Genomic DNA, 7,177 nt, shown 5'->3' with positions numbered 1-7,177 from the left:
AGAAGCCTGGTGGGCTATAGACCACGGGGTCTCGAAGAGTCAGACACAACTGACTAAGCACACAACAGCATGTTAAGATTTAACACAATTTCATATTATTATGATTTTTGAGTTAAATCGCACTAAAATTATTTCATGATATTGATACTGTGCAGGGCCCTGTGGGGCTTCTGGGCACAGAGCCTTTCTGTTTCCCCAATTCCTTTGATTATGGGAAATAGCCTTCATTCAGCCTCCATGACCTTTGCTGTGTGCTTAGTCTCTGGGTCACATCTGACTATTTGTGACCCCATGGACTGTAGCCCACCAGGCTCCTCTGTCCACGAGGATTCTTGAGGCAGGAATACTGGAGTGGGTTGCCATGCCCTCCTCCAGGGGATCTTCCCAACCCAGGGATCGAACCGAGGCCTCCCGCATTACAGGTGGATTCTTTACCATTTGAGCCAGCAGGGAAGCCCTCCATGACCGTTGCTACGTTCCAATGGGCAGATCCAAGCAAGCTGCTAATTATGGAAGGGAGGGGATGAGAAACCCATGAGAAACAGTCAAGAGCAGCCTTGGGGCAAGGCCCCGTTTCCCCATCCATGGATACTCACAACAATATCTGAGCTCTTTTGCAGATACTGAAACCCCTCCCAGGTGGGAGAAATGAACAATTAATGATGGTATACTGTCCACAAGAATGTAGACCTCAGACCAGTTGGACCTGAAGGGTGATATTGCTGACTCCTACTTAGCTCACCACCAATCCATCAGAAGAATGCCCATGAGCTGCTCACATCCTCTTTGGAAAAATTACTAAAAAACTTGTTTCTACCTTCCACATATGGCTTTCAGGGCATTACCCCACTGTGTTCCCCTTTGCCTGGCAAAGCAGTAAAGCTATCTTTTTCTACTTCACCCAAAACTCTGTCTCCGAGACTTGATTTGGCACTGATGTATAGAGAACCTGAGCTTTCAGCATCAACATTAGGGCACTAGTATATATTACCATAAAAAGCAAATCAGGAATGTATCCATTCTCACCAGGAGTTTAAGATGACTAGCATTTATTAAATTCTTACCTGTGGCATTATTTAGGGTTCCATTAGGAAAAGCACAGTCAGCTGGGACTTTGCAGAAAAGTCATGAAGGCACTGTATCAGATGTGTGGAAGGAACCAGCAAGGAATGTCAAGGCACCCAAGGACTAGCGGCCATGACTACATCTGAAGAAGGGGAGGAAAGGGTTATGGAAGAGTGTTTGGAGAGCTGCCACTTGAAAGCTAAATTTCTTGAAAGAAACCCTGGCCACTGAGGGATCAACCCCAGCCAGAACTGAGCATAAACAAGGTGAGGAGGGAATAAATTCTCCCACCTCTATTTTCTCCTACCCTCTCATCTTCTGCCCTGCTCCCGCCCCCAGGACAAGGACGCATTTTTAAATGACTGGTTTTTATTTGTCTGTTTTTGGTCATGCCACAAGGCCAGAAAGATCTTAGTTCCCTGACCAGGGATTGAACCCAGGCCCTCAACAATGAGCGTGGAGTCCTAATTGTAACAGGAGGGAAAGGAACAGGGCACAACTTTTGAAAGAATGATGTGGCCCAATGACACAACATAAACTGATTAGAATCAAACGGGACCAAGATGGCAGACAAGACTAGACCTTGGTCCTGAATCAGCAAGTGAAATGACATATCCATGTCATTTCCATGACTGTTCCAACTGTCATATCCATGACAGTTCCAAGCCATTGGTAAAAGACCAAGGAGTGGGCAGTGGCCCAAATCCTGGAAATCTCTGCCTCTTCCCCACAATGGTTGGAATAATCCTCCCGCTCACCAGCCTATAAAAACTAACCATGCCAAACTTCAGGCTGCACTGGCCGTCCGCGATGGCCCACGCTCTGTCTGTGCAGTGTGCTTCTCTCTGTGTCTGAATAAATCCACCTCTTACCTATCACTGTGTCTCTCACTGAATTCTTTCTGCAATGAGACATCAAGAACCTGAGCTTCATTAGGTCCAGAAACCAGGTACTGTGGGTTTTGGCTGGGTCTGAGTCCCAGCCACATGGGTTCAAGTCCCAAGTAGGGTTTTGGCGGGGTTCGAGTCCCAGCATATGGATTTGAGTCCCAATCTGTGGTAAACGGTTTCATAACCAATGAACTGTCAGGGAATTCCTAGGAAGCATTTTTTCCCAGCAAAGCATCTGCAGCATAATTCTCTCTCTTCAAAACAGAGAGCCCTATAAAATACAATCTCTATTTGTATTTACCCAGGAAAATTAGCAGCTGGAAGGGGGTTGGATTGGGAGAAAAGCCAAGGCTAATTCTATTTTAAAAAGCAAGAAACTGCATTTTAAAAGGCAACACTCCATACCCTCATTGACCAAACTCATCCAGATGGGATCAGATGAGGAAACTAAAGTTCAGAGGGGTTAAGGAATTTGCCCAGAGTCACACAGCTATGAATGCCAATTCTGGTATTTGAATCCCAGCAGGCAAACTCCATATACCACATTCTCATTATTTTACTTGCCCAATGAAGGACTGTCCCAATTACAGCTCATACAATAAAAGTAAGGAAGCCAGATATGTAAATTTTTTTCATATATTGCACTATTGGGGAAAAAATAGTTCACTCCTATGGTAGAAAATCAGTTTGATTTGCAGGCATTTTTTTTTTCTCATCTGGATGACAATGTCTCCACTGGAGATCTGAAGATCAAATAAATAAACATCTTGCTATATTTCTAAATTGAGTAGGTCTAGAAGCTCCAGGATGCATCCCTGATCCAGCCCTCTCTCCTGGTGAAGTAGACAGTGGGACTAACATCCTTGTCCCTCAAAGGTGAAAGATGAAGATGCCTTCCTGGCCTGATTCGCTCTGGTTATCTCTGGGCAGTGCTCCCAGCAGGGGCTCTAGCTCTGACACATCCTCTGGCCTGGAGGCCCTTCTGTTTCTCATCCACTCCTGAACCACTGCCCTCCCCATCAATCCAGAGGCCAACCTAGTGCCCTCTGGTGACCTCACATGGCTCTGCAGCTTTCAAGGAAGCTCTTCCGCACCTCCAGGTGGCTGGTCCCCAGAAACACCACGTTCAAATTGGAGACTGGGACAATGAGGGAGGTGACATCATGCTGGGTACAAAAACCCTGCTTCCTTCCCTCTTCAGAGTGAGACCCCTCATTGCATCTTCCGGGGATTGCACACAAGTGTTAGTGTCCAAACTTAGGATCCTAGGGTCTTGCCTCTCAAAGTAGGGTCCCCCAACCAGCAATATTGGCATCATTCGAGAGCATGTTAGAAACGGAGAAGCTGAATCGGAACCTACGTTTCAACAAGATTCCTGGATGATTTCTATGCAACTAATATAAATAAGGGCTTCCCTAGTGGCTCAATGGTAAAGAATTTGCCTACCAATGCAGGACACCTGGGATCCATCCCTGGGTTGGGAAGATTCCCTGGAGAAGAAAATGGCAACCCATTCCAGTATTCTTGCCGGGAAAATTCCATGGACAAAGAAGCCTGGTGGGCTACAGTCCATGGAGTCACAAAAGAGTCTGACATGATTTAGCAACTAAGTAATGATATAATTAAATTCTTTGGGTCTCATTTTTCTAAGTTTTCAGATGAAAATAGTATCTACCTCTTAAGGAACTAAGAATAAAAACACTTTTCAGATCAGCTACAAATAATTTGGGGTCATTTCTGTGCTGTATAAATTCCAGGAAGCTGGGATTTTCCTTCTATTTCTAATGTCACTCCACTAGCCTTCGAAAAATGGTCATGGTCAACCCTCCAAGTTTAAGCCAAAGTCCTCTACTGGCATCCAGTGGTCAGTGGTATAACGTGGCAACACCGACCAACCTCACTCAATATGAGAATTCAGTAAACCCTAGAGCTGATCCAGGAAGATGGAGCCCAAAACCAGCATGTGACTCGTCATATGGCCTCCAAAAGAGGGACCAAACAGAGAAAGGTGGTTACAAACCCATTTTCACCTAAGACCTGTGGCAGGTTTAGACTTATTCTTCTGAGCAAGAAAATATACCCTAATTTACTATCAACTGCCAGGTGCCAAGCTAAAGAAAGGTGTGCTCAATCTTCTTTTATGCATCATCTCAAATTAGATGTGAAATAACCAAGGAGAGTTCAGTGAAGCTGAGACCCATTAGTTAGTCAATAACCTTTCTAAAGTACTTTATAGCAAATGGCAAATCGTTCACTCAGCTTCCTTGCCTGATTCAGGGGCTCCAACTTTGTGTCTTTCCATTTTCTTTTTTTAATAGAAGTATGATTGACATACAATATTACATTAGCTTCAAGTGTACAACATAATGATTTGACATTCATATACATTGTGGAATGATCACCATAGGTCTAATTAGTTACCATCTGTCACTATACAAAGTTAATACAGTATTGTTGACTACACTCCCCATGCTTTATTTGCATGCTCTACCCTTTCTGCCTCCTACTTCCTTAAGTTAAAAATGAAGATAAGCAAAGAAAGGCACACTGGTTCTCATTTTCAATAAAGGAGATATTCCATTTATTAGATATTCATTATCTGTGGATGAAATTCCATAGATACTCCCTTTCTACCATGGTTGATGTCCCTGGTGGACGATCATGATGTCCATCATGACAGAGGAGATTTTTTTATTTTGTCTGACATCTAGTTTTGGAGATTGCATTGGGTTTTATCAATATCATTACTTGCAACTTGTAGACTCTCTGCCCAGGAGCAACTTCAAAAAATTCCATTTTGGAAATATTCAGCACTTTAAAAATTTTTTATTGGAGTATAGTTGATTTACAATGTATTAGTTTCTGCTGCACAGCAAAGTGAACCAGGCATATATATATACATATATGCACTCTTCTCTAGACTCCATTCCCATATAGGTTATTACAGGGCACTGAATAGAATTCCCTGTTCTATGTAGCTTTCCAGGTGGCGCTAGTGGTAAAGAACCTACCTGCCAATGCAGGAGACATAAGTGAAGTCGCTCAGTCGTGTCTGACTCTTTGAGACCCCATGAACTGTAGCCTACCACACTCCTCCGTCCATGGGATTTTCCAGGCAAGAGTACTGGAGTGGGTTGCCATTTCCTTCTCCAGAGGATCTTCCCAACCCAGGGATCAAACCTGGGTCTCCCACATTGTAGGCAGACGCTTTATCATCTGAGCCACCAGGGAAGTCCGTAGCTTCCCTCATAACTCAGTTGGTAAATGTGAATCTGCCTGCAATGCAGGAGACCCTGGTTTGATTCCTGGGTCGGGAAGATCCCCTGGAGAAGGGACAGGCTACCCACTCCAGTATTCTGGCCTGGAAAATCCCATGGACGGAGGAGTGCATGAGGTCTCAAAGAGTCGGACATGACTGAGCAACTTTCACTTTCAAAAACCTGTAAAACTAGGATCTCTCATGCCAGGAGACATAAGAGACACAGTTTCAATCCTGGATCAGGAAGATCCCCTGGAGGAGGACATGGCAACCCATTCCAGTACTCATGCCTGGAGAATACCCATGGACAGAAGAGTCTGGTGAGTTATAGTCCATAGGGTCACAAAGAGTTGGACATGACTGAAGCGACTTAGCACACACACATGCCTTAGTTATCTATTCTGTATATAGTCGTGCATACATGTCAATACCAACTTCTCAGTTTATGCCTTCCTTCCCCCTTGGTAGCTGTAAGTTTGTCTTCTACATCTGTGCCTCAATTTCTGTTTTGTAAATAGGTTCATTTGTACCCTTTTTTAAAGATTCTATACATAAAGAGATATTATATGATACCTATCTTTCTCTGACTTTACTCAGTATGATAATCTCTAGATCCATTCATGTTGCTGCAAATGGCATTATTTCATTCTTTTTTATGGCTGAGTAATATTCCATGGTGTATATGCACCACATCTTCTTTACCTATTCCTCTGTTGATGGGAATTTAGATTGCTTCCATGTCCTGGCTATTGTAGTGTGGCAATGAACACTATATGGGATATATGGGAGCATATATCCATTCAAATTAGAGTTATCTCTGGATAAATGCCCTGAAGTTAAATTGTTGGATTGTATGGTAGCTCTATTTTTAGTTTTTTAAGGAATCTCCATACTGTTCTCCACAGTGGCTACACTAATTTACATTCCCATCAACAGCATTGGAGTGTTCCCTTTTCTCCACACCCTCTCCAAAATTTATTGTTTAGATTTTTTAATGATGGCCATTCTAACCAGTGTGATGTGATACCTCATTATAGTTCTGATGGCATTTCTCTAATAGTCAGTGATATTGAACATCTTTTCCTGTGCCTCTTGGCCATCTGTATGTCTTCTTTGAAGAAATGTCTATTAAGGTCTTCTGCCCATTTTTTTGGAGAAGGCAATGACAACCCACTCCAGTACTCTTGCCTGGAAAATTCCATGGATGGAGGAGCCTCATAGGCTGTAGTCCATGGGGTTGCTAAGAGTCAGACAGACTGAATGACTTCACTTTCACTTTTCACTTTAATGCACTGGAGAAGGAAATGGCAACCCACTCCAGTGTTCTTGCCTGGAGAATCCCAGAGATGGGGGAGCCTGTCAGGCTGCCATCTATGGGGTCTCACAGAGTTGGAGACGACTGAAGCAACTTAGCAGCAGCAGCCCATTTTTTGATTGGGTTGAATTTTTTATATTGAGGGGCATGAGCTGTTTGCATATTTTGGAAATTAATCCCTTGTCAGTCACTTCGTTTGCAAATATTTTCTCCATTCAGCAAAGTTTACTTTTTTAAGTTAAGGCATCTCTCCACATTCTCCCACCTAAGGTAACTACGTATACTGATATACTTTTCACTGAAGTCAATGAGAATCTGACAATCTAAATCTCAATGAGGACATAAACTGAGGTTAGCAGGATTCACTGTGTTACAATTATTCTAACCTGGGTTCAAATATTTTTCTTATTGCTAGAAGTAAAAATTTTTAAATCTTCCTTATTCATGTCCCCTTTTTTCATTATCCAACTATGCCTTTAAGATTAACAAAAGAAATTTGTTTCTAAGTACTTCTTAGAGCATGTGTGTGATGTGAAATAGGTGCAATTGTGTGGTAGTTTCAGCATTCTCTGGTATTGCCTTTCTTTGAGATTGGAATGAAAACTGACTTTTTCCAGTCCTGTAGCCACTGCTGCATCTTCCAAATTT

Source organism: Dama dama, chromosome 6 (genome assembly GCF_033118175.1).
Source record: "Dama dama isolate Ldn47 chromosome 6, ASM3311817v1, whole genome shotgun sequence".
NCBI lineage: Eukaryota > Metazoa > Chordata > Mammalia > Artiodactyla > Cervidae > Dama > Dama dama.
Note: the sequence above shows the minus strand (reverse complement) of the source record.